The sequence below is a fragment of the Esox lucius genome, chromosome 18, assembly GCF_011004845.1.
Source record: "Esox lucius isolate fEsoLuc1 chromosome 18, fEsoLuc1.pri, whole genome shotgun sequence".
NCBI lineage: Eukaryota > Metazoa > Chordata > Actinopteri > Esociformes > Esocidae > Esox > Esox lucius.
In genome coordinates this window covers 1,527,819-1,548,583 of record NC_047586.1, presented here as the reverse complement: position 1 = coordinate 1,548,583, position 20,765 = coordinate 1,527,819, and positions in this window count along the sequence as shown.

Genomic DNA, 20,765 nt, shown 5'->3' with positions numbered 1-20,765 from the left:
TATAAGACCTACATCTACTACCAGACTGGTCTTGGTACTGTATAAGACCTACATCTACTACCAGACTGGTCTTGGTACTGTATAAGACCTACATCTACTACCAGACTGGTCTTGGTACTGTATAAGACCTACATCTACTACCAGACTGGTCTTGGTACTGTATAAGACCTACATCTACCACCAGACTGGTCTTGGTACTGTATAAGACCTACATCTACCACCAGACTGGTCTTGGTACTGTATAAGACCTACATCTACTACCAGACTGGTCTTGGTACTGTATAAGACCTACATCTACCACCAGACTGGTCTTGGTACTGTATAAGACCTACATCTACTACCAGACTGGTTTTGGTACTGTATAAGACCTACATCTACCACCAGACTGGTCTTGGTACTGTATATAAACCTACATCTACCACCAGACTGGTCTTGGTACTGTATAAGACCTACATCTACTACCAGACTGGTCTTGGTACTGTATATAAACCTACATCTACCACCAGACTGGTCTTGGTACTGTATAAGACCTACATCTACTACCAGACTGGTCTTGGTACTGTATATAAACCTACATCTACCACCAGACTGGTCTTGGTACTGTATAAGACCTACATCTACCACCAGACTGGTCTTGGTACTGTATAAGACCTACATCTACTACCAGACTGGTCTTGGTACTGTATAAGACCTACATCTACCACCAGACTGGTCTTAGTACTGTATAAGACCTACATTTATTAGCCTGGTGGACTCCTCCAACACACACAAATATACTGCATGTGTTCTTTCACATTAAGAATTTGACAGGTGGGAACTGGGTTCATATTGTAAGTACGGTTTATAAACATTTTACTATTAGTAATAACTCCCATATATATTGGATAGTGAGAACATTTCGCATATTACTCCCCCTCCTCCTCATATTACTCCCCGTCCTCCTCATATTACTCCCCCTTCTCATATTACTCCCCCTTCTCATATTACTCCCCCCCCTCCTCATATTACACCCCCTTCTCATATTACTCCCTCTCCTCCTCATATTACTGCCCCTCCTCACATTACTCCCCCCCTCCTCATATTACTCCCCCTTCTCATATTACCTCCCCCTCATATTACTCCCCCTCCTCTCATATTGCTTACCCTTCTCATATTACCCCCCCCCCTCATATTACACCCCCTCCTCATATTACTCCCCCTCCTCCTCATATTACTGCCCCTCCTGACATTACTCCCTCCTCCTCATATTACTCCCCTTTCTCATATTACTCCCCCTCATATTACGCCCCTCCTCACATTACTCCCCCTCCTCATATTACTCCTCCTCATATTACTCCCCCCTCATATTACTCCCCCTCATCATATTATTCCCCCTCCTCATATTACTCCTCCTCAAAATACTCCCCCTCCTCCTATTACTCCCCCTTATCATATTACTCCCACTCCTCCTCATAATACTCTCCATCCTTCTTATATTACTCCACCTCCTCATATTTCACGCCTCCTCCTCATGCCCACCCTTCTCATATTACACCCCTTCTCCCTTATTACTCCCCCTTCTCCTTATATCCTCCCACTCCTTCTCATATTACTCCCCCTCCTCCTCATATCCTCCCCCTCTTCCTTCTTATACTGCTGTGTGTGTTGTGTGTGTTGTGTGTGTGTTTGGTGTCTGTGAGTGTGTGTTGTGTGTGGGTGTTGTTTGTGGTGTGTGTGTGGTCTGTGTGTATGTGGTGTCTGTGTGTGTGTGGTGTGTGTGTTGTTTGTTGTGTGTGTGTGATGTCTGTGTGTGTTTGGTGTCTGTGAGTGTTTGGTGTTGGTGTTGTTTGTTGTCTGTGTGTGTGTGTGTGTGTGTGTGTGTGTGTGTTTGTGTGTGTGGTGTGGGTGTAGTAATTCTTGTCTGAAGAGCATCTACCAGGAGGTGGAAGAACAGTCCCAGGGTGCTGGTAGACGTGCCACTGAATCCAAGACTAAGATTAGACAGAGAAACTGGAGAAGGGAAAGGTGGCATTATGGAGAGACGGATGGAGGGACACTGGGTGGAGAGAGAAACAGAGACCTGGGGGGTTGAAAATGAGAGACAGCGGATATTGGGATTCACAGCAGGCAGGTCTCCGGTCATGATTTGATCTATTCTGACCAAGTAGTACATTGGCTGTTGGAACTGAAAGACTGCAGGAGTGGAGACCCAGGAAGGAACGATAAGAGGAGGAGAGAAGAACTGGTGAGAAGCTGAATTGGTCGTTCAAATTGGAAAATCATCACTCAAGGGAACGGCGTGGGGAGGGGGTGGCATCGTCAGCAGGGGATGGGGTGGCATCGTCGGCAGGGGAGGGGGTGGCATTGTCAGCAGGGGAGAGGGTGGCATTGTCAACAGGGGAGGGGGTGGCATCGTCAGCAGGGGAGGGGGTGGCATCGTCAGCAGGGGAGGGGGTGGCATCTTCAGCAGGGGAGGGGGTGGCATCATCATCAGGGGATGGGGTGGCATCGTCGGCAGGGGAGGGGGTGGCATCGTCAGCAGGGGAGGGGGTGGCATCGTCGGCAGGGGAGAGGGTGGCATCGTCGGCAGGGGAGAGGGTGGCATCTTTAGCAGGGGAGGGGGTGGCATCTTTAGCAGGGGAGGGGGTGGCATCGTCAGCAGGGGAGGGGGTGGTATCGTCGGCAGGGATGTCCTGGTCTCATCGCTCACTGCTGACTCCCTGAAGTGTCTTAGGTGCCCACATAGCCGACAAAGATCCTGAGGGGGCCTGCCGTCACACGCTGACCCAAGTGACCCGCGGATGCCTGTGTGGAAGGCTTGCCACAATATTCAACTCTTCAAATCCATTGGCAATTGCAGCGATGACACAGAGCCTATGTCTATGTGGATATGACAACATGGAAGGGAGTGAGAAGGGTTTTGTATTAACAAATCAAAACCACTTAGAGATACTCAAAGTACAGTATGTAAGCATTTAGTGTGTAATTTGATCACTCTTTTATTACTGAGAATTGTCCTGCATACTAATTCAGAATATACACATGCATTAAGCAGTTGAGAAAATAACAAAGCCTTCTCATTCCCATGTTTCTGGAAAAGGCTGAAAGACAGGGCCGAAGAAATCTCACCCCTCTGAATTTCAAAGACAAAACTATGGATAGAAGGCTGGACAATGCGCAGTCCCTAAATTACAGTTTGAACCCGCTTTGAGGCTATAAAATATGTATATGTTTTCAAATATTCATGTAAAACAAGCTGATATTTTAAGTTCTGATTGGGTTCCGTTAAAATTAGTAAACCTAGTAAACCAACAAGGAAAAAAGACTGAGACCAAGGTGTCTTTTACAGCTGGGCCCTGCATATACATGTTAACACATACAGTTCAGGTTCAATGATAAAAAAGAGCTCATGAGGCATTAATAAAATGTAGATTAAAATGTTGTAATCATATTACAGATACTCCTTAACATTTGGTAGTCAGATATCATTAACTGATTAACATTTTGTAATCAGATTACAGTTCTTTCTTAACATTTTGTAGTCAGATATCATCAACTGATTAACATTTTGTAGGCACATTAACATTTAACATTATGGTCTGGTAAGTAAATATGATTAAATTCAGACATGAACATTACTGGCATCAACAGATATCCTAATATATAGTGTCCACCCAATCACATGTTTTTATTGCTCCTATAAATAGCTAGAGGACTCCTGCTCTACTTAGAGATGAGGTGTATTTTTGTCTTAATCTATCATTGTCTAGCACTGTAATTGCTGGTTATCTGCTTTAAGTGCTCTCTATCTTCCTAACAGCCTATCTGAACTGTGACCTGCTGAATGTAGATAACTTACTGTTAGCTGATTATTGACAGATCAATTTGGTTTCAGGGCCAGTGATTGTCATTGCTTTGGTAATCAGTGCCTGTATTGGAGTGTTTGTTGCTCTGCTAGGTAGCCATCAGGTAGTATGAGTACAGAAGCCTCCCCAGTTCTTTCAGCAGTATCGTGAAGTGGCAGTTATTCAATGAAAGTAAGAATCTCTTACTTGAAGTTGCTATCCAGGTTCATTGCTTAAATATGTAATATAATATTATAATTGTCTTTGTCACTTTCCACAACAATATGCATGCTTTCTATCTCTGCAGCGTTTGGATCTGTTTGTCTGCTGCCAACAGGGCTGAGTTCATCCATCAGGCCATTAACATTCTGGCCCTGACAGAGACATGGATTTCCCCAGAAAATGCTGCAATTCCAGCTGCTCTCTCCTAATCTGTTTTGCCACTGCCCAAGATAATCTGGTCAAAGCTGTTGTAGTGGCACAGGCCTTCCAGTTTTCAATCATCTTCCTCCCCTTCCTTTGAATTCAATGCTGTCAATGTAAGTTTTCTATTAAATCTTAACATTTTTGTCATCCATTGTCCACCAGATGTCCTTGGATGCTTCCTCAAGGAGCAGGTATTCCCCAATGTCTTTCTTTGATTGATTAATGTTCACATTTTTCTTTCCAATCTGATTCTCTTTCCCAGCATCATGATAATTGGCTGTGTTCCCTCCTCCATTTTTCAGTCACCAGAAACCTCCGCCCATTCTTTACCTCATTCATCGACTCATGGCTGACCACAAGTTGCATCCCCTTTGAATTCACAATGTCAAAGTCATTCATCCCCTCAAGAAAGAAAATACTTTAATTCACTACAACATTACTGTTGTTTGCTCCTTGGGGTTTAAGGCCGGGTGTCTCTGTAAAGCACTTTGTGACAACTGCTGTTGTAAAAAGGGCTTTATAAATACATTTGATTGATTGATTGATTGATTTTTGAATGGGTATATTTTTAAATTAATACATAATGTATATCTAACAATAATAGGTCAAAGTAGTTCCATTACTGTTTCAGTTCAAATTCTGTTTGCCAACACCTGTCTCACTAGGTACAAACCCCACCTTCAACATGTTGCAGGCAGCTTTACAGGTTTACATGCTGCAGGCAGCTTTACAGGTTTACATGCTGCAGGCAGCTTTACAGGTTTACATGTTGCAGGCAGCTTTACAGGTTTACATGTTGCAGGCAGCTTTACAGGTTTACATGTTGCAGGCAGCTTTACAGGTTTACATGTTGCAGGCAGCTTTACAGGTTTACATGTTGCAGGCAGCTTTACAGGTGTTCAAGTCCAGATGTTGGTTGAGTGTCAGTTAGTTATACATTAAAATCATTACAGGAGATTGCACTTGATTACAAATCTAAATCCGTAAATAAGTCCAACAATATTTTCAAATTATGTTGGACTTATTTTTCTTTTATAAATATAATATGCTTGTTATAATACGATTAGTTTTTAGTGTGTTCAAGCAGTGTGTCATCAAGACGTTCTGGGCAGCAGAGAGAGAAACTTACAGGACAGGAAATTAACTATAAACTTTAAATGACATTTCCACCCTAATGACAATGAGATGATAGAAAAGAACAGAAAGAGGGAAGTGAGGATAATACAGGAGGAAAAAGAGAGGCAGATAAAGAGACAGAGAGGGAGAGATGACAGGAAGTGAGATTGAGGGAGAAATAGGTAGAGAGAGACTGAGAGAGACGGTTGAGAGGGAAAGAAAAGTGTATCATCAGTTCTTCAAGGTCTAATAGAGATTTAACACTACCATTGAGTCTATTTATAGCCAGGGATGGCACTGTGGGTGTGTATGTGTGTGTGTGTGTGTGTGTGTGTGTGTGTCTGTGTATTTGGTTGTGTGTGTATTTGGTTGTGAGCTTTCTGCTGGGGTAGAAGTGGACGTATGTGTGTGTGTTTGTGTGTGCATTATGCTGGGGTAGAAGTGGACATTGTGTGTGTGTTTGTGTGTGCATTATGCTGGGGTAGAAGTGGACATTGTGACATCACAGTGATCTTGCTTGACTTGGTTACCTTCCATACACACTCTTCCATATTAAACTCCAATTACATTCAGTCTTGAATTATTTCACAATACGTTTTATTCTGTCCTTTTCAAAAAAGAAATACGTTTTTAGGGAAACATCATCACTAACGATTTACAAAAACATGGGCATTCTCATAGCCTCTTCATGAACTTATTGAAAATACATTAATGCATTATGGTTACGTCTTATGGATCAGCCTGTGTAAATTCAGCTGATTCCCTACTAAATTGAATGAAAAACTACTTTTTCAAATATCGTTCAATTCCCGTTTACTCCCTGGATTCTGTTTTATCTCTGAATGCAGTTTTAATGTCTGGTTTCCGGGACTCCCTCAGTGGGACGTAACCCCCACACCCCAAAGTCCCCTTCCAGAGACCCCTGTCAGAGCCCCGTGCCCTTCCCTGGATGTCATTGTTAAAGCACAATGTGTGTGCGTGTCCTTTTCAGACTGCTGTCTCCATGGCGAGGGCTGTTTCCTGTCACTGGAAGTTCAACTTCCTGTTCTAAGGAGGCTGATTGGAGAGACAGGCTATTTCAGAAAGCACCCAGAGGTCTGTGTGTTGGTTTCAGTGTGTGTGTGTGTGTGTTTGTTTGTGTGCATTTATGTGTGTGTGTGCGTGCGTGTGTGTCTTTGTGTACATGGCTGGGGTGTGCTTGGCGTGCTGTCGGTCTGTGGGTGTGTTTGGCGTGCTGTCGCGTGCATTCATCCCTGTTTGAAGATCTTAGAATACACCATTCCATTGTAGTCTTGGCGACAGGATCAGAACAAGTTCTCCAGAAAACAGTTAAAATTCCATCAATGCCAACCCTTCCCCAAAACACACCTCTGTCAGAATTAGTCATGACATCCCATAGTACAACATGCGTTTGTTTTCCTGTCCTTGTGGGGCATGAAAAACGATTCCCTTTTCCCTACCCCTCAAACCTCAACTGTACCCGAACATCAGTCTGAATAACAGCCTTTTTGCCTAAACTTGACTAAACATTCGCCTAACTTTAACTACTAACATGAAACCTAACTAGTATTTTACATAATGTTAATTTGTGTTTGACCCATCACCACTATGTGGCCAGACAGCAAATACAGCTCAAGGAGGAATGTTGACCTACAAAAAAAGAAAAAAAGGATTTTCACTTCACAGTGAAAATACTTCATATTGGTGTCTGGTCGATGGAGCTTTTGAGTTACTTTTAAATTGCACCATACCATGACATTGCTTTTTTACATTATGTATCCACACATTTTTCTGTGCTCTGCTGACTGTGTGTGTGTGTGTATTTGGAGAGCGCCGTGGGCAGAAGCTGCAGAGTGGTCGTAGCCATGGAGATCAAGAGTGTCAGTGCCGTTCCACAATGGCCAGCATTCGCTCACGTCACCACCAAGGATGTGTCCCAGATCAGGTCGCTCAGGTCACCACCAAGGATGTGTCCCAGATCAGGTCACTCAGGTCACCACCAACGATGTGTCCCAGATCAGGTCGCTCAGGTCACCACCAACGATGTGTCCCAGATCAGGTCGCTCAGGTCACCACCAACGATGTGTCCCAGATCAGGTCGCTCAGGTCACCACCAAGGATTCATGAGATTCACAGACACACAACATTGAGGAGGGCTGTGCAGGTCATGCAGGCTCAACTCAAGACTGGAATATGTATTTAACACGCTGCTACCCACAGAGACGAGCTCAGACTCTTGATGAACTCAACATCTGTGACCTGACATGCTGTCTAGTGTGGCCACAATGTGATCCATTCAGTCTGATCAGCGGTCGGCTCCCAGAGCTGCTGGGTCTATCCAGTCTGGCACGATGTCTATCCGTGGTTTCTGTTTTTGACATTATTTCTTTTTGTTTACAATTCTACACATTTTGGTTTTGATCATTTTACTTTTGCTCATGTTTTCAATGTTTTGTGTGCAATTTATTTTATATGCCATTACACTGACACACAATATGATCTCCACCTGGCCAGAAGGAGACTGGCCACCCACTCTTTTTTCTGTGCAGCTCTTTGGCAGTTAGTTTTCAAATGACAGAACCATGTACAGAAATAGTTTCTTTAATTGCTGTTTTTGTAGTTATAGTACAACACCACCCCAGGGGACTAGAGGAACTGTATTTATCAATGAGGCTCTAGAGGGACATTCAACACTGCCTTCTCTATATCTGTGTCTCTCTCACTCTCTCACAATCCCTCTTTTCCTCTTTCTCTCTTTTTCCTCAACTGTTCTCTAATTCCCTCACTCTTTCTCCATGTCTGAATTAACTGGTGCCCCGTTGTGGCAGTGGGATCTTATCAGCACGTCATTGGGAGATACTGCCCACCCTCTTAGCCAATCAGAAGACAGGATTAATTTGCTCCTTTGAAATACAAAATAAATTCACTGCCTCTCTCTTCACACACACACAACCATGCCAGCACACACACACACACACACACACACAACCATGCCAGCACACACACACACACACACACACACAACCATGCCAGCACACACACACACACACACAACCATGCCTGCACACACACACAACCATGCCAGCACACACACACAACCATGCCTGCACACACACACACACACACACACAACCATGCCTGCGCACACACACACACACACCACCATGCCTGTGCACACACACACAACCATGCCAGCACACACACACAACCATGCCTGCACACACACACACACACACACCACCATGCCTGTGCACACACACACACACCACCATGCCTGTGCACACACACACCACCATGCCTGTGCACACACACACACACAACCATGCCTGCACACACACACACCACCATGCCTGCACACACACACACCACCATGCCTGTGCACACACACACCACCATGCCTGCGCACACACACAACCATGCATGCGCACACACACACACACAACCATGCCTGCACACACACACACAACCATGCCTGCACACACACACAACCATGCCTGCACACACACACAACCATGCCAGCACACACACACACAACCATGCCAGCACACACACACACAACCATGCCTGCACACACACACAACCATGCCTGCACACACACACACAACCATGCCTGCAAACACACACAACCATGCCTGCACACACACACACCACCATGCCAGCACACACACACACAACCGTGCCAGCACACACACACACAACCATGCCAGCACACACACACACAACCATGCCAGCACACACACACACAACCGTGCCAGCACACACACACACAACCATGCCAGCACACACACACACAACCATGCCAGCACACACAGAAATCCATCTTCCCTATCCCCTAATCTAAAACATAACCTACAAATTTGATTAAGAACCAACTCATATTTACAGCAACAAGGGGATGTTATGGGGGGGGGGGGGAGAAATGGGGGTGAACTGTCTTGCTCCAGGGCAAAATGACAAAGCTTTCCCCTTGGTGGCAGGGTGATTTGAACCAGGGACCTTTCTGACACCACTGGACCCCCTTTCGGCCCCAAAATAACCCAACCTTTATCACTAAACTTACCCAGACTATTATTACCCAATATAATTGCCAAATTGGAGGTTTTACTGTAAACCTAAAATAGCATTTTCCTTGTGAGGACGGGCATGTTTTTTGTAGGGACTGAATTGTTTGGCTTTAATGTCTTTTACACCTCCTCAAAACCAGGAACAAAGACACCATGGAGACACGAGGGGATAACTAGAGAGACATCATCTCACAATAACAGGAGAGAAGTGGGAGAAACGAGAGGAAGAGAGAGACAGACACTGAACCTCAGAAGACAAAGGTCTGGGATGACAAACATACATTGTATCTAGATACAGTTGTCCTGAAGCAAAGCATTGACCTTGACCAACATCACAGCTAACTTCAGTAAGGCTGTGAACAACCTGAGAGACAAGACAAGAGGGTGTTGAATGGCGTCAAACAGAACATCTAACTTAACATCAGGTTTCATGTAAGACATCTCACTCAGGATTGATTAGTTAGGGAGGTCTCTTACTAACCAATAATTCATACTGGACAAGCACCCAGTTTAGACTGTACTTGAAGAACAAAAAACCCAACAATGCAGATCCGAATTAGGATTCCACCCACACATTTTCACAATCCATAAAATAGCTTTTCATTTTACACCCACCAAGAGAAAAGCAATTCTCAAACCATAATAAAGCCCTCATCTACAGAGAGATGAACCTGCAGAAGAGCCTCCAAAAGCCTGGTCCCACAAGGTACAGTTGACCTTTCCCATCAGGACAGTAAAACATGCACACACACAAACACGCACAAACACACACACTCATCCGCACGCATACACTCACACACACGCATAGAGGAAGAGACACAAAAAGAGAGAAAGATGAAGGTGATTACAGAAATGGATTCAATGTTTGAGACCCAACACAGATCCACATTTTAGTGGCAATGAGTGTGGTTTGACCTCACCTGACCTTTCACCTCTCACCAGCAAGATAATGTTTGGAGCGGATGCCTGCTGTCATGGCAACTGTCTCTAAAGTCACACCCCCCCTCCGGCCCTATGCCAGACTGAAGAGCCAACCCAAAGAAAAGAAGGGGGGGGGGGGTGGAGTGGGACAAAGAGAGAGGGAAAGATACAGAGAGGGTGGGGTGAGGGGAGGTTGAGGGGGAGACAGAGAGAGGGAGACAGAGAGTGAGACTGAGAGGGGTAGGCAGAGAGAGGGAGACTGAGAGGGGGAGACAGAGAGGGTGAGGCAGAGAGGGGGAGACAGAGAGGGGGAGGGAGAGAGGGGGAGGCAGAGAGGGGGAGGCAGAGAGGGGGAGGCAGAGAGGGGGAGGCAGAGAGAGGGAGGGAGAGAGAGGGAGACAGAGAGGGGGAGGCAGAGAAGGGGATGAAACAGAATCATATAGTGATCCTGGGAATACAGAGTAGCTACAGACAGCTCTTTCTGTGTGTTTGAATGTGTGTGTGTGTGTGTGTGTATATGTGTGTGTCTATATCTGTATGTGTGTGTGTGTTTGTGTGAAATAACCAGAGAAACCAGGCCAGGTCCCATGAGGTTACAGTCTCTTTATATCAGAGACCTGTCCCTCTAACAACTACTCTTCATCTTTATAACAGAGGCCTGTCCCTCTAATAACTACTCTTATATTTATAACAGAGGCCTGTCCCTCTAATAACTACTCTTATATTTATAACAGAGGCCTGTCCCTCTAATAACTACTCTTATATTTATAACAGAGGCCTGTCCCTCTAACAACTACTCTTCATCTTTATAACAGAGGCCTGTCCCTCTAATAACTACTCTTATATTTATAACAGAGGCCTGTCCCTCTAAAAACTACTCTTATATTTATAACAGAGGCCTGTCCCACTAATAACTACTCTTATATTTATAACAGAGGCCTGTCCCTCTAATAACTTCTCTTATATTTATAACAGAGGCCTGTCCCTCTAATAACTACTCTTATATTTATAACAGAGGCCTGTCCCACTAATAACTACTCTAATATTTATAACAGAGGCCTGTCCCACTAATAACTAATCTAATATTTATAATAGAGGCCTGTCCCTCTAATAACTATTCTAATATTTATAACAGAGGCCTTTCCCACTAATAACTACTCTAATATTTATAACAGAGGCCTGTCCCTCTAATAACTACTCTTATATTTATAACAGAGGCCTGTCCCTCTAATAACTACTATTATATTTATAACAGAGGCCTGTCCCACTAATAACTACTCTTATATTTATAACAGAGGCCTGTCCCTCTAATAACTACTCTTATATTTATAACGGAGGCCTGTCCCTCTAATAACTACTCTTATATTTATAACAGAGGCCTGTCCCACTAATAACTACTCTAATATTTATAACAGAGGCCTGTCCCACTAATAACTACTCTAATATTTATAACAGAGGCCTTTCCCACTAATAACTACTCTAATATTTATACTAATATTTATACTTTTTCCACTTTTAATGTGACATATAATGTGAACAATTCAATTGAATAACAAACTGAAATCTTTGAGGGGGAAAAATGAAAAATAAAAACCTTACAATAACCTGGTTGCATAAGTGTGCACACCCTCTTATAACTGGGGATGTGGCTGTGTTCAGACTTAACCAATCAAATTAAAACTACTATTAAATTGAAGTCATTACACACCTGCCATCATTTAAAATGATTCTGATTAATCACAAAAAAAGTTCAGCTGTTCTAGTAGGATTTTCCTGACATTGTCTTAGCGGCATCTCAGAGCAAAAGCCAGGGATCTCATTGTTGAAAGATATCAGTCAGGAGAAGGGTACAAAAGAATCTCCAAAGCATTAAATATACCATGGAACACAGTGAAGACAGTCTTCATCAAGTGGAGAATATATGGCACAACAGAGACATTACCATGTCATTACTCGTCGTATGACGAGTGCAAAGCATCTCAATGCCGTCCAAAGCAAAAATCTATATTTGCCAGTATTATAGCATACAAGAAAGATTCCAAACAGCGGAGAGAAATCACAGATCCAATAACATTTCACGTCGCCAAAGACATGGTACCAATTAACAAGGTTACCAAAGAGGGTTTTAAAAACATGATCCGGTTGTTGACAAGCGGTTTGTAATGCCATCACACAACTACTTTTCTCAAGTTGCCATCCCAGAGTTGTATGAGAATTGCAAGGCACAAGTTCAAACAGAGCTGTCACAAGTGGAATATTATACAGCAACAACAGACTTGTGGTCCAGCCGGACAACGGAGCCTTACCTAAGTCTGACAGTAGACTTTATTAATGAGGACTTCCACCTGAAATGCCATTGCAAACTGCATTTTTCACATAGGATCATACAAGTGAGAACATGGCAACAGGGATGAGAGAAGCTTTAGCTGATTGGGGACTAGATGAGAGTCGTCTAGTCTGTATTACAACAGAAAATGCTATGAACATGGTGAAGGCTGCAACTGAACAAATGGACCAGATTGCATCTTGTAGTTGGTAAGTTATGCCCAATTGCGCATTCTATTTTACTACTGTTGCTATTGCTATACTATTACTGTTACATATTAATACCTAGCAACCTGTTCTGAAATATAAAAACTTTCATAAATGTCATATATTTTTATTGTAGAGGATGGGGCTGGGGAAGAATGAAGGATACAGACTGTCAGGTTGATAGCCAAAGCTCTGAATGCCAGGGCTGATATCCTATGGCATTAATGTTTGATATCTATATATCTCTGCTATCTTTTTTAAGTTTAAATGTTGCATTTGTTTACAATAACAAACAATGGAATTAAATGCCCCTATATTTTGGGTTATCATTAAGTAAAATAGTTAGTGCTAAAAGCATGAGATATAAGTAATATGAGAATGAATGTTTTATTATGTCTTTAAAACATAAAGAAAGCATGCTGAAACTATATATATATAAATAATTTCTAATATATAATAATATTTATATAATTTATTAAAGTAAATGTATTAAATGTGTATAATAATAAGTAATTTATTTTATCTTTGTTTTTAACCTTAGAAAATGCAGTAAAAAAGGATGGATGCATTGACTGTGCTGCAGGTTTCTGCAAGAAGCTGATGGGTCACTTCTCTCACAGCTGGAAGGCCAGAAGTGCTCTTGAAAGAGTCCAGAAGGAACTCAATCTACCTTCACATTCCCTCATATCAGAATGCCAAACAAGATGGGGTTCCAGACAGAAGATAATCAGCAGGTTACTAGAGCAGCAGAAGGCTATAACTCAGGTCCTGTCTGAGGACAGGAAGAAACGGCATCTAATTCTAACCTGGCAAGATATGGATGTCCTGGAATCTGTCAGTAAGTCACTGGGCCCACTGCTGGACTTCACAGATGCACTCTCAGGAGAAGACTATGTTAGTGTCTCATATGTGAAGCCAGTTCTTCACCTCTTCAACACTTCAACGCTGCTAATACAAGAGGGAGACACAAACTTGACCAAGACCTTGAAAACTGAGATGTTGCACTACATCAACGACAAATATAGAGATGAAGCTACTCAGGAGCTGCTAGCTGCGGCATCTTGTTTGGACCCCTGGTTCAAGGTGGACTTTATCCGTGAAGACAACAAGCCCCAAGTCAAGGCCAGAGTGGCATCAGAAAATAGGGAATGCCAGGAGGAGACGTCAAACAGCAGCACTGAAGTGGAGCCTGAAGTTGCTGATACGTCCCAGGCAAAGAAAGACAAGAAGTTCTTGGGAAGTTTCTTTAAACAGAGCGGAGCTGCAGCAAAGGGTGATTCCTCTCTGACCCACAAGGATGCTGTGGAAGCAGAATTAAACAAGTACCTGCTAACACCTTCCGTAGACAGGGCAAGATCCACTTGCATGAAAAACACACAGAGTCAGTTTTCCACATCTCGCCAAGCTTGCCTGAAAGTAAAATGCTAATTCATTATTTAAAAATCATACAATGTGATTTTCTGGATTTGTTTCTACATGCTCTGTAAGTAGGAAAACCTGCAAAATCGGCAGTGTATCAAATACTTGTTCTCCCCACTGTATCAATCCATTCCCGCTAAGTTCCCCCTCAGAGAGGTGTATTATATTCATTCATTACACACATATATATTTCAAACGTTTATTTCTTTTAAGTGGGATGATTATAACTGACAACTAATGAAAATCCCAAATTCAGTGTGTGGAATGAATGTATACATTATACAAGTTTCACTTTTTAAATGGAATTACTGAAATCAACTTTTTGAGGATATTCTAATTTTATGACCAGCACCTGTAGACTGGTATTCTTGGCCAAAAACCTTCAAGTTTGAGTGAGCAATGTATACATGTATAGATTTACTATATTATTCTACAGTTGTGAGAAATACATTCATTGATTTGATGTTGTCATTCACATGAATTCCCTATTGTGATAATGAAACTTCCTCCATAGAGAATGCTCTGTTTTAACCTGGTTGGAGTACTGAGATAAAGCCACCTGTAATCTCCTGGACCCTTATAGACACCACACCTCTTCATTCACAAATGAGCCCCTTTATTTGAGGGTAAGCAACATGCATTATTAATATCATAACATGTTAGATCATTTACTTTAGCCTGAATTGAGCCAAAATAAGGTACAAAGTCATTTTCAGTTAAATTTTTTAATTTTTATTTTCCATGAAGATGCAGTTCCCTGCAAAACTGCCCCAATCATTCTAGAATAATTAATTATTCTCAAATAGAGCTTTTCAAGTCATCTGGTGAAGAAATCCTGTATTTTTTCATATTGCAACAGAAAAACAAAATATCACAATGTCAGTCGGAAAAGGGTGGCTTGCCCACTTCAGGTTGGTGGAGAGTGCCTGCCTCAAGTGGAGGAGTTTAAGTATCTAGGGGTCTTGTTCACGAGTGAGGGAAGGATGGAACGGGAGATTGACAGACGGATCGGTGCAGCTTCTGCAGTAATGCAGTCGATGTATCGGTCTGTCGTGGTGAAGAAAGAGCTGAGCCGCAAGGCGAAGCTCTCGATTTACCAGTCAATCTACGTTCCTACTCTCACCTATGGTCATGAGCTTTGGGTCATGACCGAAAGGACAAGATCCCGGATACAGGCGGCCGAAATGAGCTTTCTCCGCAGGGTGGCTGGGCGATCCCTTAGAGATAGGGTGAGAAGCTCGGTCACCCGGGAGGAGCTCAGAGTAGAGCCGCTGCTCCTCCACATCGAGAGGGGTCAGCTGAGGTGGCTTGGGCATCTTTTTCGGATGCCTCCGGATGCTTCCTGGGAAGGTGTTCCGGTCCCGTCCCACCGGGAGGAGACCCCGGGGAAGACCTAGGACACGCTGGAGGGACTATGTCTCCCGGCTGGCCTGGGAACGCCTCGGTGTCCCCCCGGAAGAGCTGGAGGAAGTGTCTAGGGAGAGGGAAGTCTGGGCATCCCTGCTTAGACTGCTACCCCCGCGACCCGGCCCCGGATAAGCGGAAGAAGATGGTATGGTATGGTATGGTACAATGTCAGTTGTTTCCAATATTCGTGCAACCCTAGTACCAAAACACATGCAATTTGCTTAAATGAATGAGAAATTCTAATCTAGTGTGAACAAAAAACTAATTGTTTTGAACTTACTGTTTTGAAAAATAATTATTGTCATTTGAGAACTGAGCCAAAACGATTGAGTAAAACTGTAATAATAACCGACACAGAGAGAGAGAAACAGAGGAGAAGATTTGAGAGAGTAAGCAGACAGACAGACTAACAGACCGACAGATAGATGGACAGACAGAGATACAGAGTGATAGACAAACAGACAGGGAGAGAGACAGACAGACAGGGAGAGTGACAGACAGACAGGGAGAAAGACAGACAGACAGACAGGGAGAGAGACAGAGATACAGAGTGATAGACAAACAGATAGGGAGAGAGACAGGGAGACAGACAGGGAGACAGACAGGGAGAGAGACAGACAGGTAAGGAAGGGGAACAGTATGATGGATTGTAGATGTCTCCCTCTCTCATCATCAATGCACATGTTTTATTGTCTTTGAAATCAGTCAGCTAGCCCCAACTTCGCTTCTATTTCTGCTGGGAGACGATGTTTCACCAGTGAGCTGTTATGAAGTGTATGAGTGTGTTTGTGCATGCAAGTGTGTAGTTTTCTACATGTTATGTATAAACACTCACCTAAAGGATTATTAGGAACACCATACTAATACTGTGTTTGACCCCCTTTCGCCTTCAGAACTGCCTTAATTCTACATGGCATTGATTCAACAAGGTGCTGAAAGCATTCTTTAGAAATGTTGGCCCATATTGATAGGATAGCATCTTGCAGTTGATGGAGATTTGTGGGATGCACATCCAGGGCACGAAGCTCCCATTCCACCACATCCCAAAGATGCTCTATTGGGTTGAGATCTGGTGACTGTGGGGGCCATTTCAGTACAGTGAACTCATTGTCATGTTCAAGAAACCAATTTGAAATGATTCGAGCTTTGTGACATGGTGCATTATCCTGCTGGAAGTAGCCATCAGAGGATGGGTACATGGTGGTCATAAAGGGATGGACATGGTCAGAAACAATGCTCAGGTAGGCCGTGGCATTTAAACAATGCCCAATTGGCACAAAGGGGCCTAAAGTGTGCCAAGAAAACATCCCCCACACCATTACACCACCACCACCAGCCTGCACAGTGGTAACAAGGCATGATGGATCCATGTTCTCATTCTGTTTACGCCAAATTCTGACTCTACCATCGGAATGTCTCAACAGAAATCGAGACTCATCAGACCAGGCAACATTCTTCCAGTCTTCAACTGTCCAATTTTGGTGAGCTCGTGCAAATTGTAGCCTCTTTTTTCTTTTTCAGTCAAAGTTGCTCTTCTATCAGCTTGAATCAGTCGGCCCATTCTCCTCTGATCTCTAGCATCAACAAGGCATTTTTGCCCACAGGACTGCCGCATACTGGATGTTTTTCCCTTTTCACACCATTGTTTGTAAACCCTAGAAATGGTTGTGCGTGAAAATCCCTGTAACTGAGCAGATTGTGAAATACTCAGACCGGCCCGTTTGGCACCAACAACCATGCCACACTCAAAATTGCTTAAATCACCTTTCCCATTCTGACATTCATTTTGGAGTTCAGGAGATTGTCTTGACCAGGACCACACCCATAAATGTATTGAAGCAACTGCCATGTGATTGGTGGATTAGATAATTGCATTAATGAGAAATATCCTAAACATTCTCTGTATTGTCTGCCCTTAAATGTTGCCCTTAATACACAGTTTTCTGTTTAAATAGCAGTGCATTATAGTAAAGACATACTTAGTTTTATTGTAAACTATGGACAGTGTTTACAATATTAAATAAATGCAAGTTGTCACACCCCTTAATTTAGTTTAATATACACACAGTGTCAGCCCATAACTGACCACAATAACTGGCTGCATCTAAATGTGCCCCATGTAAATATAAACAGAATCTTGCCATCTCATATTGTTTTCTTGATTAACGCACAAAGGACAATATCTGCTACCTTAGGCTACTGTATAAAACACATATCAGCCCCTCTTATCTGGACAGCTACATGGTGTGCAGGCATTTAACCCATTGAATCACAACTAAGCTGGTCAAGGTATTGTCCTTTGATGTTTAGGCTGGAATGTGGTTAGAATGGGGTTCAGGTGGGGGCCAGTAAAGATTAGATTTCCTGAATGTTGTTAGCCACAACCAAATACTTCACAAAGCATCTCTATTAATTTTCTCCCAAATTCAACCAAATGCATGAGGTATGCATGCTACTTGAATAGGCAATGGCATAAGGTAGTCATGATGGCTACAGAAGTTATATACAAACATAAAAGCTGGGTACATCTGTAATTCATGCAGAGCACAGTGGTTTGCTAATTTCACTATGAGAATATGCTTTGGTGGAAACATTAATGCTTAGCTTAGATTAGCAAAAACATTAAATAATTACACCTTACCATGCAATATAGCTAGGGGAGCCATGGCTAGCGTTCTTGTTTGATGGGTTATTGTAGTGAGACTGGGGTGTGGGACGCAAGGAGAGTTATACCCATTTCCTCACATCCATTGCACAAACGGATGTGTAGCCTACTAACGCGTTTTTATGCTGTTGTTGTTTAACTAGTGCAGAGTAAACACAATTCATGAAATTAATGCAAACTCTCCAATTATATATTGAAAAAAATGCCTGTGAAACGCTCAGGTCAAGTCCACTTTAAAGTTACTGGTAAACAATAAATGCATGATATAGCGCAATCCTGTCTGCTCCCACTGAGGTCAAGCTCTTACTGGATCGCGCCGCGGCTCAAAAATATTAAACGCGTTAACGGCGACAAAAATAATTGCAGCGTTAATTTTAAATTACTCGCACGCGTTAACACGTTAACCTTGACAGCCCTATTTTTTTGTTCTAGGTTCCACAGCTGACACTCAACACAAGCATAAAGTTACTACCTAATATTTTTTTTAAATAGTACGTCATCATAACGGAATTTAAATATAGATCTTACATTTTTCGTGTGTCAGTGTAGCATGACATTTTTATAATTTATGCAGTAGGCCCAATTATAATGATTATTGACCTAAAGAATTACATAATCCCAGACTTTATTGGCACGTGTGACACACAGATTCGACGCATTATTGTAAAAAAAACTAATTCTGGTACCCAGTTTACCCCCTTTGACTTGACTGTTCATTCCAGCATCTAAAAACTAAGCCCTGATTTTAATTATCATTTTGGGCATATTTTTCCAATTGGTCAGGGAGGCTCAGGTGAAAGGTATTTTGCTGAAGGGAGGGAAATCAATTTTCATTTCTGAGGTATCCAAATTCCTCCAGCTAGCTAGGAGGGAACTTATAAATCAAAGGGATTCTCTAGTCAAATGCATCAGACAAGAGAGAAGAGAGGTCATTATTAATTTATAAAGATGACAAGTTGCTTTAAAGTAGAGAGAGGGAAAGTGTGTAAGAGAGAATGTGGTGGGTGGTTGTGTGTGTTGTGAGAGCGTGGGTGCAGGCATTTACTATGCATGCACATGTGTTTTTGTTGCTGTGTATGTGTGTGTGTGTGTGTCTGGACGGTAACTTGGACAGTAAGGCAAATGATAGAGATAGAGGCATTGTTCCAAAAATGACTCCACCTCCGGAGGGTGGAGGTACTGACGGGAGTGGGCCTGCCCAGAACTGGGCTCTCTCTGTGGGTGGAGGGTAACACCACCAGGGCCTACTGTCCACTGGACCAAGGAGAGGCTATGGAGACGGTGATAGAAAACCAGATGATAGAAGGTGAGTATTGGTACAGATGGCACAGCGTGTGGAAAAGACACAGTGTGGCGTTCCAGACGTAACCCTCATGACAACACCATCCTCAGCTCTGTGGACGCCAGAAAACATAAAACTGCCAACTCGCTCCACTGTAGCTCCCAGTGTTAAGAGTCAGGTAGGAAAGCTGAGGGCTGAGGACACACCCCTGGGGGGGCCCCAGTGTTAAGAGTCAGGTAGTAAAACAGAGAGCTGAGGACACACCCCTGGGGGGGCCCCAGTGTTAAGAGTCAGGTAGTAAAACAGAGAGCTGAGGACACACCCCTGGGGGGGCCCCAGTGTTAAGAGTCAGGTAGTAAAACAGAGAGCTGAGGACACACCCCTGGGGGGCCCCAGTGTTAAGAGTCAGGTAGTAAAACAGAGAGCTGAGGACACACCCCTGGGGGGGCCCCAGTGTTAAGAGTCAGGTAGTAAAACAGAGAGCTGAGGACACACCCCTGGGGGGCCCCAGTGTTAAGAGTCAGGTAGTAAAACAGAGGGCTGAGGACACACCCCTGGGGGGGCCCCAGTGTTAAGAGTCAGGTAGTAAAACAGAGAGCTGAGGACACACCCCTGGGGGGGCTCCAGTGTTAAGAGTCAGGTAGTAAAACAGAGGGCTGAGGACACACCCCTGGGGGGCCCCAGTGTTAAGAGTCAGGTAGTAAAACAGAGAGCTGAGGACACACCCCTGGGGGGGCCCCAGTGTTAAGAGTCAGGAAGTAAAACAGAGGGCTGAGGACACACCCCTGGGGGGCCCCAGTGTTAAGAGTCAGGTAGTAAAACAGACTTAATACAGACTTAATACAGAAAAACTAAAGTTGAATAACCAGAAAAGGAACTAGGCAAACTTGTGGTGGGAACAGGGGGAATGCAACTTTTAACTAAGCCATTACATTTTTGCTGAAATAACGTGGACAACAGAATTTTTATTAATAACAGAACTAAAGTGTACTCTTGTACAAAGATTACTGTAGATGGCTAGCTAATAGCTATACAGTACCTATAATGAAAACAATGACTCCAATCACTCCATGGCTGGTTTGTTTCTTTAGAAAACAATAACAATATAA